Source organism: Nyctereutes procyonoides, unplaced genomic scaffold (genome assembly GCF_905146905.1).
Source record: "Nyctereutes procyonoides isolate TBG_1078 unplaced genomic scaffold, NYPRO_anot_genome, whole genome shotgun sequence".
In the NCBI taxonomy this organism is placed as follows: domain Eukaryota; kingdom Metazoa; phylum Chordata; class Mammalia; order Carnivora; family Canidae; genus Nyctereutes; species Nyctereutes procyonoides.
The window spans coordinates 32,796,367-32,820,810 of NW_026575139.1; the positions used below are offsets into that span (position 1 = coordinate 32,796,367).

Here is a 24,444-nt window from a genome sequence, read left to right on the forward strand (position 1 = left end):
TAAGCATCTGCCTTTGGTTCAGATCATGATCCCAGGGTCCTGGGACTGAGCCCTGCATCAGGCTGCCTGCTCAACTGGAAGTCTGCTTTTCCCTCTCTCTCTGCCTCTAGCTCTCCAACCCTGTGCCTGCTTCAAGCTCTCTCTCACTCTCTTATGCACTCTGTCTCAAATAAATAAAATCTTGAATTTAAAAAAAAGAAAAAAAAGTACAAATATTTTAAAAGCCCTGTACATAAATTCTTTGTGATTAACATACACCCAAGACTTTAAATATCTTCCCATTTGATCTAAATTCACTTTCAAATTAAGTACTGTTATATAATTTATTTAAAACACTTCTTACTGGGCAGCCCAGGTGGCTCAGCGGTTTAGCGCCACCTTCAGCCCAGGGTGTGATCCTGGAGACAGGGAATCAAGTCCCATATAGGGCTCCCTCATGGAGCCTGCTTCTCCCTCTGCCTGTGTCTCTGCCTCTCTCTCTCTCTCTCTCTCTCTCTCTCTCTCTCTCTCATGAATAAATAAATAAAATCTTTTTAAAAAAATACTTCTTACTGTCCAGTCTCCATAAATGGAAAAAATGAAGTTTATAAAATTATGTTTATTAATTTAAGAAAGTAGAAAAAAACAAATTAAAATAGTATCATAAATTAAAATGGCTTTTTAATGCTAGTTGAAATCAACTTTATCTATATAAAAGCACTAAGTAACCTACTAAACTGAAATATAGAATAAAGGCAGGGAGGAAGAAAGTAAAAAGAGGGAGTCAAGAAGGCAGGGGAGGAGGAGGGGGAAGATAGGAGAGGACAGAAAAGGAAATTTTCATATAGCCCTTACCAAGACTATAAAATTCAATTTTCATTCATTACTTACAGAGTCATCTATCATACTTTCACACTGTTTATCAGTAAGGTCACAGTATATGCACATATGAATTTAAAATGCTATGCATCCTGAATGCATAAGCACAAAATACTCTATTTAAATTCACCAAAACCAGCCAATATCTTAGAAATTAATCTTCCTCATTATGAAGAGCAAACAAATAATTACATTTATGAGGTTTCTATCAGGAGTGTCTCACTCACCTTAACTCAACACATCAAGCTGTGTTTACTGATGCAATTAATTTGTACCATTCAAATGGGTCCAGAAATCTAGCCTTGGCATCAGTACCTTTGGCCCTGAATAGATTAAAACTGGTAAAAAGTGGTAGTACTAAAAAAAATTCAAATGAAATGTATACCCTTACCATTTTATATGATTATCCAGTATTACATAATATACACTTGACTGGAAGCACGATAGGGTAGAAACAGCAACTATTTCAAATTAATGACTGGCTATAAATATATGGGAAGTTACCCAACTATAAAATGAGAATAACAGTATATCGTCACATAATTGTAAAGATTACATGAAATAATAGATGTAATGATTTGTAAACTGTAATGCAATTTGTAAATATCAGTTACTACTCTTTTTCCCTTGGTCATTAGAAAGTAAGTATACTAGCCTTCTGCCAAGTTCTTACCTATCATGGCACCTTCATTCTTCCTGTTCCTTCTACTTGAAATGCAATTCCTTTAGCTAAGTCTTATAATTCAGATCTCTAATTGAGTTAAATGTCACCTCTTTTCAGAGACAGTTCCCAACAAACTATATCAATTATGACATATTACAATACAAGTTAGAGAAAATCTAACTCAAAATTGCTTTAAAAATAAGGAAATTTTAATTTCTCAGTAGACAAAAAGTTAGTTTATTTAATCACTTCAAAAATCTACTTTTATCTTTCTATTCTACCCCGTTGGCCGGTCAGCTTCTGTCCTCTGGCTACTATTCTTCATGAACAAGTTGGTTGCTTCAATCCCAGCCACGGGTAATTACAGTACGTTACCAAAGACCAATTGGTAATCTCCTTCAGTCCATCTCATTTTAAGAAAGAACAGGGACTTAGAGCACAGTGCCTAAAACAGAGCAAGCCCTTTATGAGTATTTGTTGAATGAAAAATTGAATGCTTGAATACTACCCAAATGTGCATATATTTAATACCTACAGTTAAAATTCTAGGGAAAATAAAATTAAAATCAAGCCTTAGAAGAATTAAAAGATTCAAAGTCATTTTCATATGTTTATTCATTTATTTTTACATGCAGGAAATGTTAAAACTAGATGCTCAGAAGGAAATATATCCAAAATTAATTTCAAACCAAAGACGTGAGACACCTTGGTGCTCAGCAGTTGAATGTCTGCCTTTGGCTCAGGGCATGGTAAGTCCCTAGATTGAGTCCCACATCAGGTTCCCTGCATGGAGCCTGCTTCTCTCTCTGCCTATGTCTCTGCCTCTTTGTGTCTCTCATGAATGAATAGATAAAATCTTAAAAAACAAAAACAAGCACAAAAAACAAAGACTTGCACTCAATCCAACTCAGGATAAGCTGAAGAGTCTAGAAGACAAAATAATGAAAAATAATGAAGCTTAACAAGAGAATTATGCAACGTAAGAACAGACTTAGGGAACTCAGTAACTACATAAAAAACAATAACATGTGTATTATAAGAGTCCCAGAAGAAAGAAGAGAAAGGGGGGCCAAAAATTTATTTCAAGAAATAATAGCAGAAAACTTCCCTAATCTAGGGAAGGAGATAGACATGCAGATCAGGAGGTACAGAGAACTTCCATCAAAAATCAACAAAAGTATGCCAACACCAAGACATATTATAATTAAACTTGCAAAATATAGTGATAAAGAAAAAACAATAACTAAAGGAGTTCATGACCACTAAACCAGCCCTGCAAGAAGTATTAAAGAGAACTCTTTGAGTGGAAAGAAGAGACCAAAAGACTAAAAGACAAGAAAGGATCAGAGACAATCTCCAGAAACAACAACAAAACAAATAATAAAATGGCAGTAAATACATATCTTTGGGGGGGCCTGGGTGGCTCAGTCAGTTAAATGTTCAACTTTTGATTTTGGCTCAGGTTATGATTTGAAGGTCATGAGATTGAGCCCCATGTTGGACTCTGTGCTCAGCGCAGAGATTGAGATTCTCTCTCTCCTTCTCCCCCTGCCTTCCCCCCCACACTCACACTCTCTAAATAAATATCTTTAAAAAAATAAATTACTTTGAATGTAAATGGAGTAATGCTCCAATCAAAAGACACAGATGTCAGACGCATAAAAAAGCGAGGCCCATCTATATGCTGCCTACGAGAGACTCATTTTAGACTTAAAGACACTTGGAGATTGAAAGTGAGAAAGTAGAAAAACATTTACCACATTAATGGATGCCAAAAGAAAGAGTAGCAATACTTAGATCAGACAAACTAGACTTTTTTATTCTTGTGTTATTTTTATCCTGCTTTGATATCGGGGAAGTATTGGCCTTATGGAATGATTTTGAATGTGTTCCCTATATTCCATTATTTGTTAGAATTTAACAAAGATAGTCATTATTATATTTTTAAGTATTTGGTAGAATTCACCAATGAAACCATGTGGACTTGGACTTTTCCATGCTGGGAGATTTCTGATTCCTAATTCAACTTGCATTCTTATTACTAAGATTTCCTATTTCTTGGATTCAAAATTGATGATTAGATTGTGGTAACATGCATTTTTAGAAATTATCTGGGTTTTTTTTTCTAAGTTATTTGTTAGTTTATTCTGTTATCACACCATGTATTTCTTCTAAGTTATTTGTTACTTTATACTGTTATCACACGATGTATTTCTGGAGTTATCCGTTGTATTATTTTCTCTTCCATTTCTCATTTTGGTTTATGACTCTTCTTTTTTTTTCTTTTTTTTTAAAGATTTTATTTATGTATTCATGAGAGACACACAGAGAGAAGCAGAGACATAGGCAGAGGGCGGAGAAGCAGGCTCCATGCACAGAGCCTGATGTAGAACTCGATCCCGGGAATCCAGGATCATGCCCTGAGTCAAAGGTAGACTCTCAACCACTGAACCACCCAGGTTTCTGGTTTCTTGTGGTATACTGTTTATTTGAACTTTCTCAATACAAGGATTTATAGCATAAATTTCACTCTAACTTCTGCTTTTGCTGCAACCCATAGGTTTTGGAATATTGTGTTTTCTTTTTCTTTTGTTTTGAGACATATTTTGATTTTCTGTTTGATTTCTTATTTGGCCCACTGTTTGTGCAATCGTGTGCTAACACTTACATATTAAATATCTAACATTCATATTTTAGATTTTCCAGCTTTCTTTTATTGTTGATCTTTAGTTTTGTATCATTGTGGCTGGAAAATATACTTGGTAGGATTTCAGTCTTCTTAAACTTGTAATATTTGTTATGTCTCTTTTTATGTGATTTAACCAGGGAATTCTGTATGTATTTGAGGAAAATATGTATTCTATTTTTCTTGGATGGAATGTTTTATATATATCTTTTAGAACCATGTATTCTGAAATATGCTTGAAGTAAAAAAAGTTCTTTTGAAAAAAGTTTAACTTTAACTGAGGGTGCTTATTTAAAATAAAGTGTATCAGAGTGAAAGTTGGGGACTGGATGGGTAAAATAGATAAATGGGATTAAGAGTACACTTATCATAATGAACAGTGAGTAATGATGTATATAGTTCTACAGAACTGCTGAATCACTGTGTTGTACACCTGAAGCTAATATAACAATATATTTTAACTATACTGGAATTAAAATGTAAAACTTAAAAAAAACCATCACATTTAATAGCTAATAAGGGCAGGCAGATGTATTGAAAAATTCCAAGTCATACAGAATACAAATAATGAATAAAGATTCACAATCTTTCTAGAGAACTCTTTCTAAAGAACAGAGATTAAAATTTTGGTTTAAACAGATTTAAAACTGTTTCTAAAGAACAAAAGAGATTCAAAAGTATAATAAACATTTTTTGCTACAGAAAATTTTAGTGGGATATATTTAAAACAACACACATATTTTAATCTTCATATAAGAGGCATGAAAGCCACTTAAAGGCTAATCTTTGCTACTACATGTATGGAGAATATTAGGATGGTATTATTGGCTAATAATTCACTAATATTTGAGCAGATGAGTGACAGGAAATTTATATATCCTAAAAAAAGAGAAGTTTAAATAAGTTAATGGGACAACCATTGGTGAAATATGGCTTAGTTTTGTTTTTGTTTCTTAGATTTTTTTTTTTTTTTACTCATGAGAGACATACAGAGAAAGAGAGGCAGAGACACAGGCAGAGAGAGAAGCAGGATCCAGGCAGGGAACCCGACGTGGGACTCGATCCGGGGTCTCCAGGATCAGGCCCTGGGCTGAAGGCGGCACTAAACCGCTGATCACCTGGGCTGCCCTATGGCTTAGTTTAATGAAGAAAAATATACACAATAAAATATTAGGTGAAAATGCAGGATGCAGAAGGATTTGATGTTGATAAGCAGGTAGTATGATGCCTTGAAAACTGTAAGCTCTAAGGTCAGACAGAACTGGGTCTAAAACCTGGCAATACCAAAATAAAATTGGGCCAGCAAAGAATTAAGCAGAACATCTTACTTTCCCACAGCCTGAATTTTTTTATCCTTGAAATGACTGTAATAATTCCTACCATATGGGCCTATCATTCTAAGTGTAATGATGATATAGCTACATTTATATAGTGTTTCCTGAATGCAAGGTACTTTTCTCAATACTTCACAATTGTAATACCATTTAAGCTTCTCAACAACCTCTTGATGTTAGTACTATTATCCCCATTTTACAGTGTAGGAAATTAAGGCACATTGAGATTAAATAACTTTCCAAGGTTGTAAAGCCACTAAGTGCCAGAACCAAAATCAATGTTATCTATTTTTTTTGTTACTGTTATTAAGAATAGCGGGCTGAGTTTAAGAATTACAAGGGAAGCTAGAAAATCTCATTCCACACATACTTTTTAACTCAAGCATAAGCAATTTGTATCACTAGGACGTGTCAACTATAATTCAATCCAGAGACTGAAAGGCCTTCACTTGTCCTCCCTAACTAAAAGCACACTATTAGGAACACTTCCATTTAATTTTTTTTTTTTTTACATTCAAAATATAGTGAAGTGACTTTTGGTTCCATTCCAAAATGGTAAAGACAGACTTCATCCAACCCCTATATCTAAGGGGTTATCTAAGAATATCTGTATCTAAGAATATCTAAAAACCCTGGACACTCTATATAAAACAAATACAAGAAGACTGTGAAAGATAGAAAAGGCAGAGCTGCTAATAATCTAGGAACTAAGGCAATGACATGGAAGTGAGTTCTGAGTTTTCTTTTTGCCTCATATATTCCAGAAGGAAAAAAGAACAACAGAAAGAGCAAAAGCATGAGTAAATGTAAAAGAATTTCTTTTCTTCTTGACTTTTCTACATTATGTTTTGATAGTATCTGTTACGGATTCAAATACATGTAGAGGTAATTTAAGACTATTATAAGAAAGAGAGAGTAATGGGACTTCAGAGAGGCAAAGATTCTACATTTCACTCAAACTGGTAAAATATCAACATGAGTAGACTGTGATAAGTTACATATCTTTCAGGTATTACTTAAAGCAACTACTAAAAAACCTATACAGATACACTCAATAACATTTAGCAATATAAGCATTAGAAGTTTAATACAGAGGAAGTTTTATAGTCAACTGGAATAGCTGTCTGCCCATTTTATCTACTTTCTAGCTGTGACTGTGACCAAATTATTTAACCTTTTTGTAAATTATTTAATAACATTCATTTTAAACCAATTAGAGTTAGAACATATTACCTATAATTATTATAGCTATTATTTTAATATTTTCATTGAGTGAGACTATTAACCTTGTCTGGTTTATTTACTTTGCTGGTTTAAGCAAATATTTCTAGTAGTCTTGATATTTGTGTAAAGTGCTGCTCATGGTGACTAGTATGTAGTATGGGCTTGATAAATAAAGGCTATGATTATTCAGTAGTAAATAAAGGGCTATGGGTTAATCTTTATTCCTACAGACTCTGAACCACAAGATCTTATAAATTTCTTTATACCAGTCTTGAAAATTATTTTTTTGGATTTGACACCAAAATCAAAGGCAACAAGAGCAAAAATAAACACACGGGGACTACACCAGACTAAAAAGCTTCTGTACAGCAAAGGAAATCATCAACAAAATGAAAAGACAACTTATGGAATGGGATAAAATATAAGACATATCTGATAAGGGATTAATATTCAAAATAAATAAAGAACTTATATAGGTCAATAGAAAATAAATAAAGAACCCATACAATAAAGAACTCATACAAGAAAATAAAATTCATAAAAGAAAATAAACAACTCATACAAGTCAATAGAAAAAGCCAAACAATCCATTTTAAAAAAGTGCAGAGGATCTGAAAACATTTTCCCAAAGATAAAATACAAATGACCAACAAGTACATGAAAAGGTGCTCCTTTTTTTTTTAATCTTGTTTGAAAAAACTTTACTTGATTAACTGAACTGCTCGTGAATAACATCAAGAGCTAATAACTCTATATTATTTTAAGAGCTAATAACTCTTAAAAGAAAAGCAATCGATGCTCACTTTAAATTGTTGAATGTTCATCATCTTCTTTGAAAAACAAAAATATTTTCTTCCCAGAATTGACCCCAGCAGGACTTGCCCCAAGTGGAGAGAAGCAGAGTGCCTGGGGCACACCCGTTGCTGGAGCTCATCTGACATATGGACACAGGGGCTGGCAGAGGTGTTCACACCACTGCACTGAGTATGGTCTCCAGGAAATGCCAATGGTGAAGCTAAGTATATCTTGAGACTTAGTGTTCATTTTAAAGAAAACACCCAATGTACTGGCATGAAGTGTAGATTATTAACAGAAAAGGAGCAGCACAGTTCCTGCTATGTATGTGTAAGGAAAGGGAAGAGGTTAATCCCAAAGGCAATTTAAATAAAGGTATTTTATTTTTATATATATAAATAAATGTTCTGAGAAATCTCAGACTCTAAGTGCATTGTTGTAAAAAATTAGTGAAGTTTTCTCATTAAAGTTTTTAGCGCTAAAGTAATAAGATAAATCTATATCTGTTCATAGTCTCTTTCACTGCACATTAAACATTCATATTGTTAAATGTCAAACTGAAGGTTTTCTATACTGGTCTGTTCTTAAAAATCAAGGTAAATGGATTTCATGTTCTGTGACAAAACATGGCAATTATTTTTGGCAAAGAAACTAGAAAAATACGAGATCAGAGTTTAGAAATGTAGAGTTTATTGATGTAAAGCATACCCAATACATAGGAAAAACTTTTTTTAAGGATGTATTTTTTTTGGATTTTTATTTTTATTTTTTTTAATAAATTAATTTTTATTGGTGTTCAATTTACCAACATACAGAATAACACCCAGTGCTGATCCCGTCAAGTGTCCCCCTCAGTGCCTGTCACCCATTCACCCCCACCCCCTGCCCTCCTCCCCTTCCACCACCCCTAGTTCGTTTCCCAGAGTTAGGAGTCTCTATGTTCTGTGTCCCTTTCTGATATTTCCCACACATTTCTTCTCCCTTACATTATATTCCCTTTCACTATTATTCATATTCCCCAAATGAATGAGAACATACACTGTTTGTCTTTCTCCGATTGACTTACTTCACTCAGCATAATACCCTCCAGTTCCATCCACGTTGAAGCAAATGGTGGGTATTTGTTGTTTCTAATGGCTGAGTAATATTCCATTGTATACATAAACCACATCTTCTTTATCCATTCATCTTTCGATGGACACCTAGGCTCCTTCCACAGTTTGGCTATTGTGGACATGGCTGCTAGAAACATCGGGGTGCAGGTGTCCCGGCGTTTCATTGCATCTGAATCTTTAGGGTAAATCCCTAACAGTGCAATTGTTGGGTCGTAGGGCAGGTCTATTTTTAACTCTTTGAGGAACCTCCACACAGTTTTCCAGAGTGGCTGCACCAGTTCACATTCCCACCAACAGTGTAAGAGGGTTCCCTTTTCTCCACATCCTCTCCAACATTTGTGGTTTCCTGCCTTGTTAATTTTCCCCATTCTCACTGGTGTGAGGTGGTATCTCATTGTGGTTTTGATTTGTATTTCCCTGATGGCAAGTGATGCAGAGCATTTTCTCATGTGCATGTTGGCCATGTCGATGTCTTCCTCTGTGAGATTTCTCTTCATGTCTTTTGCCCATTTCATGATTGGATTGTTTGTTTCTTTGCTGTTGAGTTTAATAAGTTCTTTATAGATTTTGGAAACTAGCCCTTTATCTGATATGTTATTTGCAAATATCTTCTCCCATTCTGTAGGTTGTCTTTGAGTTTTGTTGACTGTATCCTTTGCTGTGCAAAAGCTTCTTACCTTGATGAAGTCCCAATAGTTCATTTTTGCTTTTGTTTCTTTTGCTTTCCTGGATGTATCTTGCAAGAAGTTACTGTGGCCAAGTTCAAAAAGGGTGTTGCCTGTGTTCTCCTCTAGGATTTTGATGGAATCTTGTCTCACATTTAGGTCTTTCATCCATTTTGAGTTGATCTTTGTGTATGGTGCAAGAGAGTGGTCTAGTTTCATTCTTCTGCATGTGGATGTCCAATTTTCCCAGCACCATTTATTGAAGAGACTGTCTTTCTTCCAGTGGATAGTCTTTCCTCCTTTATCGAATATTAGTTGACCATAAAGTTCAGGGTCCACTTCTGGGTTCTCTATTCTGTTCCATTGATCTATGTGTCTGTTTTTGTGCCAGTACCACACTGTCTTGATGACCACAGCTTTGTAGTACAACCTGAAATCTGGCATTGTGATGCCCCCAGATATGGTTTTCTTTTTTAGAATTCCCCTGGCTATTCGGGGTCTTTTCTGATTCCACACAAATCTTAAAATAATTTGTTCTAAGTCTCTGAAGAAAGTCCATGGTATTTTGATAGGGATTGCATTAAACGTGTAAATTGCCCTGGGTAACATTGACATTTTCACAATATTAATTCTGCCAATCCATGAGCATGGAATACTTTTCCATCTCTTTGTGTCTTCCTCAATTTCTTTCAGAAGTGTTCCATAGTTTTTAGGGTATAGATCCTTTACCTCTTTGGTTAGGTTTATTCCTAGGTATCTTATGCTTTTGGGTGCAATTGTAAATGGGATTGACTCCTTAATTTCTCTTTCTTCAGTCTCATTGTTAGTGTATAGAAATGCCATTGATTTCTGGGCATTGATTTCGTATCCTGCCATGCTACCAAATTGCTGTATGAGTTCTAGCAATCTTGGGGTGGAGGCTTTTGGGTTTTCTATGTACAGTATCATGTCATCGGCGAAGAGGGAGAGTTTGACTTCTTCTTTGCCAATTTGAATGCCTTTAATGTCTTTTTGTTGTCTGATTGCTGAGGCTAGGACTTCCAATACTATGTTGAATACCAGTGGTGAGAGTGGACATCCCTGTCTTGTTCCTGATCTTAGGGGAAAGGCTCCCAGTGCTTCCCCATTGAGAATGATATTTGCTGTGGGCTTTTCGTAGATGGCTTTTAAGATGTCGAGGAAAGTTCCCTCTATCCCTACACTCTGAAGAGTTTTGATCAGGAATGGATGCTGTATTTTGTCAAATGCTTTCTCTGCATCTAATGAGAGGATCATATGGTTCTTGGTTTTTCTCTTGCTGATATGACGAATCACACTGATTGCTTTACGAGTGTTGAACCAGCCTTGTGTCCCGGGGATAAATCCTACTTGGTCATGGTGAATAATTTTCTTAATGTGTTGTTGGATCCTATTGGCTAGTATCTTGTTGAGAATTTTTGCATCCATGTTCATCAGGGATATTGGTCTGTAATTCTCCTTTTTGGTGGGGTCTTTGTCTGGTTTTGGAATTAAGGTGATGCTGGCCTCATAGAATGAATTTGGAAGTACTCCATCTCTTTCTATCTTTCCAAACAGCTTTAGTAGATTAGGTATGATTTCTTCTTTAAACGTTTGATAGAATTCCCCTGGGAAGCCATCTGGCCCTGGACTCTTGTGTCTTGGGAGGTTTTTGATGACTTCTTCAATTTCCTCCCTGGTTATTGGCCTGTTCAGGTTTTCTATTTCTTCCTGTTCCAATTTTGGTAGTTTGTGGCTTTCCAGGAATGCGTCCATTTCTTCTAGATTGCCTAATTTATTGGCGTAGAGCTGTTCATAATATGTTTTTAAAATCGTTTGTATTTTTGGTGTTGGTAGTGATCTCTCCTTTCTCATTCATGATTTTATTAATTTGAGTCTTCTCTCTCTTCTTTTTAATAAGGTTGGCTAATGGTTTATCTATCTTATTAATTCTTTCAAAGAACCAACTCCTGGTTCTATTGATCTGTTCCACAGTTCTTCTGGTCTCAATTTCGTTGAGTTCTGCTCGAATTTTAATTAACTCTCTTCTTCTGCTGGGTGTCGGATCCATTTCCTGTTTTTTCTCTAGCTCCTTTATGTGTAAGGTTAGCTTTTGTATTTGAGTTCTTTCCAGTTTTTGAATGGATGCTTGTATTGCAATGTATTTCCCCCTAAGGACTGCTTTTGCTGCATCCCAAAGATTTTGAACGGTTGTATCTTCATTCTCATTAGTTTCCATGAATCTTTTTAATTCTTCCTTAATTTCCTGGTTGACCCTTTTATCTTTTAGCAGGATGGTCCTTAACCTCCACGTGTTTGATGTCCTTCCAAACTTCTTCTTGTGATTGAGTTCTAATTTCAAGGCGTTATGGTCTGAGAATATGCAGGGGATGATCCCAATCTTTTGGTATCGGTTCAGACCCGATTTGTGACCCAGTATGTGGTCTATTCTGGAGAAAGTTCCATGTGCACTTGAGAAGAATGTGTATTCAGTTGAGTTTGGATGTAAAGTTCTGTAGATATCTGTGAAATCTATCTGGTCCAGTGTATCATTTAAAGCTCTCGTTTCTTTGGAGATGTTGTGCTTAGAAGACCTATCGAGGGTAGAAAGAGCTAGACTGAAGTCACCAAGTATAAGTGTATTATTATCTAAGTATTTCTTCACTTTGGTTAATAATTCGTTTAAGTATTTGGCAGCTCCCACATTTGGGGCATATATATTGAGGATTGTTAAGTCCTCTTGCTGGATAGATCCTTTAAGTATGATATAGTGTCCCTCTTCATCTCTCACTACAGTCTTCGGGGTAAATTTTAGTTTATCTGATATAAGAATGGCTACCCCTGCTTTCTTTTGAGAACCATTTGAATGGTAAATGGTCCTCCAACCTTTTATTTTCAGGTTGTAGGTGTCCTTCTGTCTAAAATGAGTCTCTTGTAGACAGCAAATAGATGGGTCCTGCTTTTTTATCCAGTCTGAAACCCTGCGCCTTTTGATGGGGTCATTAAGCCCATTCACGTTCAGAGTTACTATTGACAGATATGAGTTTAGTGTCATCATGATATCTATTTAGTCCTTGTTTTTGTGGATTGTTCCACTGAACTTCTTCTTAAAGGGGAATTTTAAGAGTCCCCCTTAAAATTTCGTGCAGAGCTGGTTTGGAGGTCACATATTCTTTCAGTTCCTGCCTGTCTTGGAAGCTCTTTATCTCTCCTTCCATTTTGAATGAGAGCCTTGCTGGATAAAGTATTCTTGGTTGCATGTTCTTCTCATTTAGGACCCTGAATATATCCTGCCAGCCCTTTCTGGCCTGCCACGTCTCTGTGGAGAGGTCTGCTGTTACCCTAATATTCCTCCCCATGAAAGTCAGGGACTTCTTGTCTCTTGCTGCTTTAAGGATCTTCTCTTTATCTTTGGAATTTGCAAGCTTCACTATTAAATGTCGAGGTGTTGAACGGTTTTTATTGATTTTAGGGGGGGATCTCTCTATTTCCTGGATCTTAATGCCTGTTTCCCTTCCCAGATTGGGAAAGTTTTCAGCTAGGATTTGTTGAAATACATATTCTGGCCCTCTGTCCCTTTCGGCGCCATCGGGAACCCCAATTAAACGTAGGTTTTTCTTCCTTAGGCTGTCATTTATTTCCCTTAATCTGTCTTCAAGGTCTTTTAATTGTCTCTTTTTTCCTCAGTTTCCCTCTTTGCCATCAACTTGTCTTCTATGTCACTCACTCGTTCTTCCACCTCGTTAACCCTCGTCGTTAGGACTTCTAGTTTGGATTGCATCTCATTCAATTGATTTTTAATTTCTGCCTGATTGGATCTAAATTCTGCAGTCATGAAGTCTCGTGAGTCCTTAATGCTTTTTTCTAGAGCCACCAGTAGCTGTATAATAGTGCTTCTGAATTGGCTTTCTGACATTGAATTGTAATCCAGATTTTGTAACTCTGTGGGAGAGAGGGCTGTTTCTGATTCATTCTTTTGAGGTGAGGTTTTCCTTCTAGTCATTTTGCTCAGTGCAGAGTGGCCAAAAACAAGTTGTATTGGGAAAAGGAAAGAAAGAGAGAGAAGGAAAGAAAAGAGAAAAAGAAAAAAGGAAAAGAAGAAAAAAAAGAGAAGAAAAAGAGAAAGAAAAAGAAAGAAAGGTAAAAAAAAGGGGGGGTGGGGGAAGCAATCAGAAATCAAAAGGAAAAGAAAAAAGAAAAAAAAAAAAACATGGGGGAGTATCTTCTGCTTCTGTAGACTTTAAGTCCCTTAACTTCCCCTGGAACTGGTCTGTCTAGCTGGTCTTCTGGGGGAGGGGCCTGCTGTGCTGATTTTCAGGTGTTAGCACTTGGGGGAGCTGCTCTGCCCCTGCCTGCTGCCGGGCTCAGCGGGGGTTGTTTACCCTGTGAGGCCCCAGGAGGAACAGCCCCAGTTGTTACGGCAGCTCTGGAAGCCTGGATTCAGCCCCCGCAGGAACTACGGGGCTCTCCGTCCGCAGGGCCTGGAGGCTCCGGGGCGGGCCCGCTGATCTGCTCAGCTCCGGGCAGGAGCGTCCTCGCTGTCCTGGGCCCTCCCGGCCCCTGCCTGTCCCGGGGGAGGCTGGATCCTGGGCTGTGTCCCGGCGCCCTGTGCTCCGGAGCCTGCGCTGTTGGATTCGCGCTACTGGTCGCGCAGCCCCCTCCGCGGAGCCACCGCCCGAGTCCCTCCGAGCTGCTCCCGGGTCCCGCCGTGCGCGCTGCAGCCCTTAGGGAGCTCGGCGCACTCTCCCGGGGCGCAGGTGTCTGTTAGTGTCCCAGGGAGCCCGAGGGCATCCCCGCCCTCCTGGGTCCTGTTCCATCTCCCTGAGAGCCCCTTTCCGCCCGGGAAGGTTGGTGCAGCTCCTGCTTCTCCGGGACGGGGCTCTCCTGTCCTGGGGACACTCGCCCCGGCCTCAGCCCGGCTCCTCGCAGGACCCCTCCCCCTCGGAGGCCTTTTGTTTCTTTATTTCTTTTTCCTCGTCTTCCTACCTTGATAGAAGCGCGAACTCTTCTCACTGTAGCATTCGAGCTGGTCTCTCTTTAAATCTCAGGCCGAATTCGTAGATTTTCAGGATGATTTGAAGGTTATCTAGGTAATTTGGCGGGGACAGGCGATTTGGGGACCCTGCTCTTCCGCCATCTTGCCCCTCCTCCCTTAAGGATGTATTTTAACAGAACTTTATCCTTCATGCAAAAGGATAACAAATCAGCAAAATGCAAATAAAACCACAATGAGATAGTACCTCATACCTGGTAGGATGGCTATTATCAAAAAAGGATGAGATAAGTGCTAGTGAAGACAGAGAGAAAAGGGAACCTTGTGCATTGTTGGTGGGACTGTAAATTGATGCAACCACTATGGTAAACAGTATGAATGTTTCTCAAAAAATTAAAAATAGAACTACCATATGATCAGCAACTCCACTTCTAGGTTTTTATCAAAAGGAAACAAAATCACAATCTTGAAAATATATCTGCACCCTTACTTTCATTGCAATATTATTTACAATAGCCAAGACAGAGAAACAACCTAAGTGCCATCAACAGATGAATAGATAAAGAAAATGTGGTATACAGCTGACTCTTGAACAACATGGGTTTGAACTGCATGAGTCCACTTACTTAGAAATTTTAAATTTTTCTAATATATATTTGAAATATTAATATACGTTAATTATAATATTTGTGACAACATGGATGGATCTTTAGGGCATTACACTAAATGAAATAAGTCACATAGAGAAAGACACTTAAAGGTATATCTTTAAAAAACCCCAACTCATAAGATGATATGATACAGAGAACAGATTTGGTGGTTGCCAGAGGCAGGGGTGTGAGGTGGGCACACTGCGTGAAGGTGGTCAAAAAATACAAACTTCTAGTTATAAGATAACTAAGTCTAAGGAAAAAAAAATTCATAAGACATTCCTGGGGATCCCTGGGTGGCTCGGCGGTTTGGCACCTGCCTTTGGCCCAGGGCGCAATCCTGGAGTCCCGGGATCGAGTCCCGCGTCGGGCTCCCGGCATGGAGCCTGCTACTCCCTCTTTCTGTGTCTCTGCCTCTCTCTCTCTGTGTCTATCATGAATAAATAAATAAATAAATCTTTAAAAAAAAAAGACATTCCTGTATTTTTTTAAAAAGTAAGATAAACTGTTTTATTGTTTTATATTTATATGATGCTATATAATTTGTGCTTTTATCTCCCCTAAAACTATTTATTATGATTTACTACTATTTTACAGATGAGAAACTGTAGCTCATAGGTTATTTAAAAATTTGCTCAAAGCATTTCCAAAGCTAGTATATGATAAAGTCAGAATATAGGCTTTCTGTCTCTAAATTTAATGCCCTTTTCACAACACTATGCTGCCAATCAGATAGGAAAGCATACAAACTCATAAAATTAGTAACTATAGGATACAAGATTGAAAAATAAGTAGTTAAGCCCTATGTGCCTAAGATTATATTGCACTGTTGATACAGATGAATAAGATATAAACAGATGGATATTCAAGCTTATTAGCATTAAAGACACATTAAAGCACATCAAATTAGAAATATTACATATATCAAATTAGCAAACATGTACTGAAAGCCAAAAAAACTAATGATAATACAATGGAATATTACATTGCCATCACCAAAGGGAATTTATTATTGAAGAAGATATTCTATTCCATAGCATGGATAGTTAGAGATTTGAGGGTATGTAGTATTTTCCATACAATTTGAGTTCTATGTATTGCCTAAGAAAATTGAAATATAAAGATAAAAAGGAAATATGGTGACATCAAGTGACTTAGTATTTACTATAATCAATACTTATTATCCTTTAAGTAAAAATTAAATGGTCAGAGATATATGGAAAGAAATTAATAGATCCACAAGGAAAAAACAAAGGTAAAAACTACATAGCACAGTAAATTACAATGAAACATATGACCTTCTGTAGTCTTTCTAGGCCTGTTACTCCATACTAACCCAAATAAAACTAAAACACAGATTAGGCAACATGATTAAAAGAGATTTTGTAAAATTCTCAACTCAGGAATCTAAACTTTTTTCTATCCAAAGCTACTGAATTAAATATGTCAAATCAATTATTTTGGTGTCACAGAAACCATTAAAAAGTGAAAGCCTATCAGTACATAAATAATTGTTTAGAATCATCTTTATGCAAAGGAGTAAAAGACTATCAACCATTTGCTACATAAGATCCAAAAAATCTTTTTTCATCCTCTTCAACAGAAAATGGCTAATCCAATGTTTTCTAACATTTTCTCACATTTGCCAATTCAAACTTTTGAGAGAAAACACTTGAAGTGTCATTAAGAAAAAAGAATTTACCATAAAGAAACAAGTTATACATTCATCATTTAACAATGGTATAACAAGCTAACAACAATAGCCTATAAAAAGCTGTTAATACTCTAACACAAGAATGACTATGGCCAACACATCAATTTTGCCAATTCTTACTACCCTCGATATCTATAACAAAAATGTGATTTGATAACTATCAGCGTAATTGAATTAAATGGTTTTCCCATAAAATAAGTTTCATATTTCCTATTAATCTAATAAAATTTTACCAATTTGATCAAAGGAAATCCACAATCCCTTATTTAGTGTTAGCTTCCAATTCTCCTTATATCTTCACTCCCCTTGCACAAACACCCCCCTACAAAAACATTAAATCTCAGTGGTGCTTTGTTATTTATACCACTTCCCCTCAGTATAAGGATATGTTTCTGCACATTACAGAATACCCCAACACAAGAGCAGCTTGGCTTAAACAAGATTGAGATTTATTTTTTCTTTTGGAGAAGGCATCTAGAGATGGTGATTGCACAGAATCCTCAGGAACCCAAGTTTCTGACTTTCACTTCCACCAATTCTCTGTGCCTGGCTTCCATCATCAAGATCACCTCATGGTCCAAAATTTTGCTAAAGCTCTAGTTACCACATCTTCAATAAAGGTCAAAAAGGAGAAACTGAACAGCAAAATGGGATCTCTTCCAGCAGAGTCACTGACCTTTATAAGCGCACACACACACACACACACACACACACACACAATACTTCTGCTTTTATCTTTATTGCCAGAACTTAGTCACTTAGTTAAGCCCTATGTGCCTAAGATTATATTGCACTGTTGATACAGATGATTAAGATATAAACAGATGGGATGTTCAAGCTTGTTAGGATTAAAGACACATTAAAGCACATCAAATTAGAAATATTACATAAATCAAATTAGCAAACGTACTGAAAACCAAAAACCTAATGATAATACAATGGAATATTATATATTGCCATATAATACAGTATTTTTTTCAAGGCATCAATGTGCCTACCTAGGAAATACAGTATTTTTTTCAAGGCATCAGTGTGCCTACCTAAATAAAATTTTAAAAAAAGAAAAAGAGAGAGGATTCTATTACTATAGAAGAGAAAAACAGATTTAAGGTTGGGTAGAATACTAGCAGCCTGCATCATATGGTCCTATCCATTTTTCACAGGTTCTGAGTAACCTTTGATACTGGAAGAAATTTTATATCATATGTTTAATCAATACAGCTAATATAAAAGCTTTCCCCAATAAATACTTTTACTTCCTTGGCTATCTGTGGACTACGGCCAATCCTAAACTGTACTGATAACCACTGTACGTATAGTATGATTACAATTCTAAAGTCTTATTGGATAGGGTTTTTCATCTATTACATTTTGTGCACCAGCTAGGGTAGAAAAGTTTATTTGTTTTGTACAAGTGACCTAATAGAATGCTGCAACTCACTCTGTGTGTCTTGACCAATCAGCAAATCAATGAAGCTCCAGTGTGGTCTCTTTTGTTACAAATCTTGGATCTTACTCCACAGACTCATCTGCTATACAATCACAATTACCATCAATCCCATTATAGCACCTCATTTACTGAACATGTAGTAGGTCCCTGTGCAAAGTGATCTAATTATTCATTTAGGCCTCATAATAAACCTATTATGTTATTTTTGTCCTCATCTTATAGAAAATAATAATAACAAACATTTACTGAGTGCTTAGTATGTGCCAGGCTTACTCAAAATAGTTTACAGATAAGTACTATTATTATAATTTATAATTTATATTATATTATAATTTATAATTATAATTATTCCTAATTTATAGATGAGAAGGAAGAAAAGTTAGTAATTTGCCCAAAGTCACATAGCTTCTAAAAACAAAAACAAAAACAAAAACCAAAAAAACAAAGTCACATAGCTTCTAAGCAGCAGAGCCATGGAGCGCCTAGGTTGCTCAGTTCATTAAGCATTCAATTCTTGATTTTGGCTCAAGTCATGATCCCAGGGTCCTGAGCTCAGGCCCCCCCTCTCCCCACCCACCCCCTCACGCTCAGCATGGAGTCTGCTTAAGATTCTCTCCCTCAGAAAAGGGAACCCTCTTACATTGTTGGTGGGAATGTGAACTGGTGCAGCCACTCTGGAAAACTGTGTGGAGGTTCCTCAAAGAGTTAAAAATAGACCTGTCCTACCACACAGCAATTGCACTGTTGGGGATTTACCCCAAAGATTCAGATGCAATGAAATGCCGGGACACCTGCACCCCGATGTTTATAGCAGCAATGTCCACAATAGCCAAACTGTGGAAGGAGCCTCGGTGTCCATCGAAAGATGAATGGATAAAGAAGATGTGGTTTATGTATACAATGGAATATTCCTCAGCCATTAGAAACAACAAATACCCACCATTTGCTTCAATGTGGATGGAACTGGAGGGTATTATGCTGAGTGAAGTAAGTCAATCGGAGAAGGACAAACATTATATGTTCTCATTCATTTGGGGAATATAAATAATACTGAAAGGGAATATAAGGGAAGGGAGAAGAAATGTGTGGGAAATATCAGAAAGGGAGACTGAACATAGAGACTCCTAACTCTGGGAAACAAACTAGGGGTGGTGGAAGGGGAGGAGGGCGGGGGGTGGGGGTGAATGGGTGACGGGCACTGAGGGGGGCACTTGAGGGGATGAGCACTGGGTGTTATTCTGTATGTTGGCAAATTGAACACCAATAAAAAATAAATTTATTATTAAAAAAACAAGATTCTCTCCCTCTCCCTTTGCCCACCTTTGCCCCCACACACATACACGCATTAGCACACATACTCACTCTCTCTTAGAAAAAAAAAAAAGAAAAGTAGCTGAGCCAAGATGCAAATCCACACAAACACTCCAGAGTCCACTCAATCAACTTCTATAGTACAATAATATCAAATAAACCAGCAGAGGTTAAGTAATTCACTAAGGTCACAAACCCAGGAGCCCAGACTTATGGCTATATCTATCTTATTGACTCCAAATGAATCAAAGAAATATGGTTTGACTGACCAAGGAATTATTATTCTTCAGGGGCAGTTACAAGAGAACACTATCAAAATAACATACATAATCCATAAATATCAACAATAAGCAATTGAGGAGGATGGAATGCAGTGTGCATACAAGGTGCCTAGGCAGCACTACAGGTAGATCTGCCTCTTTTAGTAACAGATAAACCCAAAGCAGCTTTTGCAAACGTATCTAGTGACTGCCATACATTAGTCTGAATAATCATTAGTATAGAAGATAAATAGGTGTCTGTATTTTATATCTGCTGTCAAAAAAATTGAAGAGTAAACAGTCTTTTGCTATACCATACTCAATGGATATATCTAGAAGCAGTAATTTTTGAAGACAATAGGAAAAAAAATTTTAAGAAATAATAAAAAGTAACAGAATCAGACACTTTGTTGCCATCTGTTAGGACTAATGAATTTATAGTTCTCTCATCCTTCGAGAGATATATAAATTATGGCTATAAATTTCTTTAGCATTTTTTCCTAAGATTTACACTGTACAATTCTAGTATCAGAATCAAAAATGCCTCTCTAAAAAATAAATAAAATGAAAATCTCCCCTTCTCCCAAATAAATAAATAAGCAAATAAGCCTATGTTAAGCCCGAGCACACAACACATAAATCACAATGCTACTACTGGTTCATTTTCAAACACTCCCTGAAGAATTTCAAGTCCCTCTTCCAAGACCAGCATAGACACATAATAACTATTAGAAGGGAGTATCTTGTACCTAGTACAGTAACTAAAACACTGTAAGCATTAATGATAAACAATGAAGCTCACGTCACTAATCAAATCAACCAAGAGAGTCACTTACTGTTTCATGAACACTTCATATCCTATAAAAATTTTGGGTTCAGTATATTGTTGCTCATCAAACAGATCTTTTTTTCATAATTCCAGACTTAATGAGACATTCTCAGTTAAGTTCATACCAATTCACGTTTATACTCTACTTCTAATTACCAATAGTTTTAAACTAATTGGAAGAACTTTAAAGAATTGAGCAGTACTAAACTTATAATATTTCACTGTATCCTTAATGGATGAAACATAAAATGTATTTTTATTAGTAAAAAGTATACTAAGTAAGAATTAAGGAGTTTTTTTTTATTATACTGATTCCTGTTTAAATTTAAAAAAGAAAGAAAAGTATCATAAAACAGCCAGTGATCCTCAGTGAGGCAGAAAAGTACCAAAAACAGTCAGCTATTATAAATCATTAGAGTTACATTCACTTTAATTTAATGCAGCAGTTGACTGGTAACTAATACTAGATGAAAACCAGCCAAAGCAGCTTTTATTTATAGCTATCTGTGGAAGAATAACAGAAATGTTGTTACTAAGATCAACTTAATTTAAGCAACATTTAAAAATGAATTTTTACACATATGGTATTTGAACAATTTCAAATGGGCAGGACATATCACTTTCTAAGAATATCATTCCTCATTTTAAAAGTGTTAAGAGATCTCTACTTTTACCACAAGGGAGTAATAGGATCCAGAATTAACTTCCAAATGTAAACTAGAAAACTGGATAACTATGTATCTGACTTTAGACAAAAGGCAGCACAAAACTGATTTGAAGATGGGAAAAGGAGAAGGGAGGAGAAGACAGGAGAAGGGGAGGAGAGAGGGGGAAGAGGGAGGAGAAAGAGAAGGACAAGAAAAGTAATGAGGAGACCTATAATTACCAGTGATTCTTTTTTTTTTTTTTTTGTACACTAACAATTTTTACTTTGCCACAAGTCTTCAATTTGAATAGGGCTCAAGAGTGAAAATGATCATATCCATATAGTATGAACTGGGACAGCTTGACTAAAGGCTGGAAGATTCGTTTCCAAGATGGCACACTCAAAAGGACTGGCAAGTTGATGCAGGCTGTCAGCTTGGCAGTTTGGTCAGAAGCCTCAGTTCATCTCCACGTGTGCCTCTTCATGTGGCCTGGCCCTTCTGATAGCATGGTGGCCGAGTTCCAAGGTGAATGTTCCAAAAAAGAGGGCAGAAACTATGTTGCCTTTTATGCCCCGGTCTCAGAATTTCCATGACATTACCACTATCACACCCAATTCATGGAGGGAGTCACAAGGACCTGCCTCAGATCAAAGAGAGGGCACATGGACTTTATCTCTTGATGAAAAACATGTTGGAAAATTGCGGACATGTTTTAAAACCACTATATTATTTTCTTAAATAATGATAGTAAGTAAAGATGACAGTGATTCCTCTTTCTTGATCAGCCCAGCATAGTTAATTGATAATGAAAGACTGTTTGGTCTTTCATTGGGGCACACAAGGATGCAGTTCAACTGCCTTGGATAGGCCAATTTCTTTTTTGAAATTTTATTTAAATTCAATTAATTAACATATAATTCATAATTGGTTTCAGAGGTAGAAGTCAGTGATTTATCAGTCTTATATAATAATGTCACTGGAGATTCTTTCTGAAAGCATATTTGAGATATAGTACGTTGAAAGGGAAACCCAAGTAGAATGTAGTGCATTGCTAAGTTGAAAAGACAGAGGTCTGCGCACAAAAACAAAAACAATTTTTTGGGGGGAAAAATCCCTGAAGTGAGAGAGCTATACAAAGACCTATTTTTAAAATTTTTAAAAAGACAGAGAGAGAGAGATCCCCTTAAATTACATAAATAACAATCTGTATGTGCAAAGGGTGAAAACACATAAGGCTAAGCAAAAACAAGTTCTGGGAAAGAAAAATTACCAGGTAGCTAAAGCTGAGTAAAACTATTTATGATACTAGAGCTCACAGGCAGTAAGGGATCATTCAAATTCTTACAAACAAGATAGAGAGTCTTCAGTGAATCCTTGGGGCATTCAGTAAAGTCCCAAAAAGAGGTCAACCTTAGTAATGAGGCTAAGAAAGCACAAAAGTAAAGGTTACCTCTAGACCTGCCCTAGGAAACCTTAAATACATTAACATCCATGGTAAAGGAAGAGGGAAGGAAGTAAATTTGCTACTGCTGAGTCTGGCTCAGAAAAGCTCAGTCTCAAAATGCTCCCACACCTGCAAAGTGCCACTTTGCACCACATGCTAAGCCATTCCCTGTGCTGTTTGGAAGAACAGCTGCCACGGCCACCACAGGAAAGAAGACTGAGAAGCCATGAAGCATTGCATTGACCAAGAATAAAGGTAAAGGAGGTAAAAACAGGTGCAGGGGTAAGAGTGAAAATGAACCTGAAAAAAGTTGGGGTATAAAGAGAATGACTAAGAGTATAAACAAGTAATCAAAATGTTGAAAAATGTGTAATTAGAAGCAATGTGTCTTGATGGTGTGAAGAGATTATGACATTTGACAGGAAAACTGAGAAAAATGGCTTGAATTGGTCTGCCAACTCTGAGGATAACAAAGCTGATTTAATTTTAAAATACAATGCAGAAGAGGGTATTAATCTGAAGCCATATGGCAAGCTTCCAAACGTGCTAAAATTAATGAAACATATATATTTAGTGGTGGAGATGATGATGAAATCCAGTTTTATGACACTAGAGATGATGATAAAGACCATGATGATATTTAATTGAACTCAATGTTTTACATTCCACATTTTCTGAGGATTAAATCCCAAAGGAGATAGGGTTCCTTGTCTTTTAAAAAGTTAACCAGGCTTCTGGATGCCTGAGTCGGTTGAGCATCTGACTCTTGGTTTCAGTTCAGATCATGATCTCAAGATCATGGGATCAAGCCCAACATCAGGCTCCACACTTGGTGGGGAATCTACTTGAGATTCTCCCTCAGCCCCTCTCCTTCACTTTAAAATAAATAAATCTTAAAAAAAAAAAAAGTTAACAAGACTTCTATGTAGCTTAGTCATTTTATCATGGCATCCCTTTCCCTAATGAATAGGTGAACTCCTGATAATCAAATACTCTTGGAAGCAGTTCTTATATCTTCGTGATTATTCTCTCATTAGTTAAATAAAAACTTTGGGGATCTCTGGGTGGCTCAGCAGTTTGGCACCTGCCTTTGGCCCAGAGCATGATCCTGGAATCCTGGGATCGAGTCCCACATCGGGCCCCTGCATGGAGCCTGTTTCTTCTCCATCTGCCTCTGTCTCTGCCTCTCCCTCTCTCTCTCATGAATAAATAAAATTTTTTAAAAAACTTTGATACATGTTAACAAGTAACTTTAAGAGGTAACCTTTTAAAGAACCCAAGTATGTTTTATTCCAAAGTCCTATGTTCTTAATCATAACTCTCTTTTAAAAAGGGAGGGGAGGAAATGTCTACATGATAATGTACTCAAAGATTAATGGGAAAATCCTATTATACAAAAGAAAATGTTTATGGTTTAAAGAATATTGGAACAGAAATAACAATATCTGTCTTACAGTTAAGAAAACTAAGGCATTTAAAGGTGAATTAATAGGGGGTGGAAATGATGTCACACAGCTAGCAAGTATCAAACAGAAATTTTAACCCATCTATCTGATTCCAGACTGTACTGCACAGATATCTTTCACAGCCAAGTATCTTCTCATGTCTAGACCAGACATCTGAAACAAAAAGATCCCTATCAATAGTTAGGATAAGATATAAAATCTTTGCCATCCTAATTAACAGTGACTTTTGGAGAATCATTGTACCTAAAGAACTCTCTTGTTATCTTATGATTTATAAAGACCTCTGCAGCTTGAAATATTATAGTTTGAGGTTTAAAAGGTGGGGCAGGTGGTGCCTTCAAA

General features: G+C 36.6%; 1 protein-coding gene and 1 pseudogene across 4 annotated transcripts in view; one reads left to right on the top strand and one right to left on the bottom strand.

Annotated features, from left to right (window-relative positions):
- The window catches only part of FUT8 (fucosyltransferase 8), a 313,536-nt gene that overhangs the window by 163,942 nt on the left and 125,150 nt on the right, over nucleotides 1–24,444 (bottom strand). The window lies entirely within an intron of this gene.
- Nucleotides 21,537–23,280, top strand: LOC129495936 (eukaryotic translation initiation factor 1A, X-chromosomal-like; annotated as a pseudogene).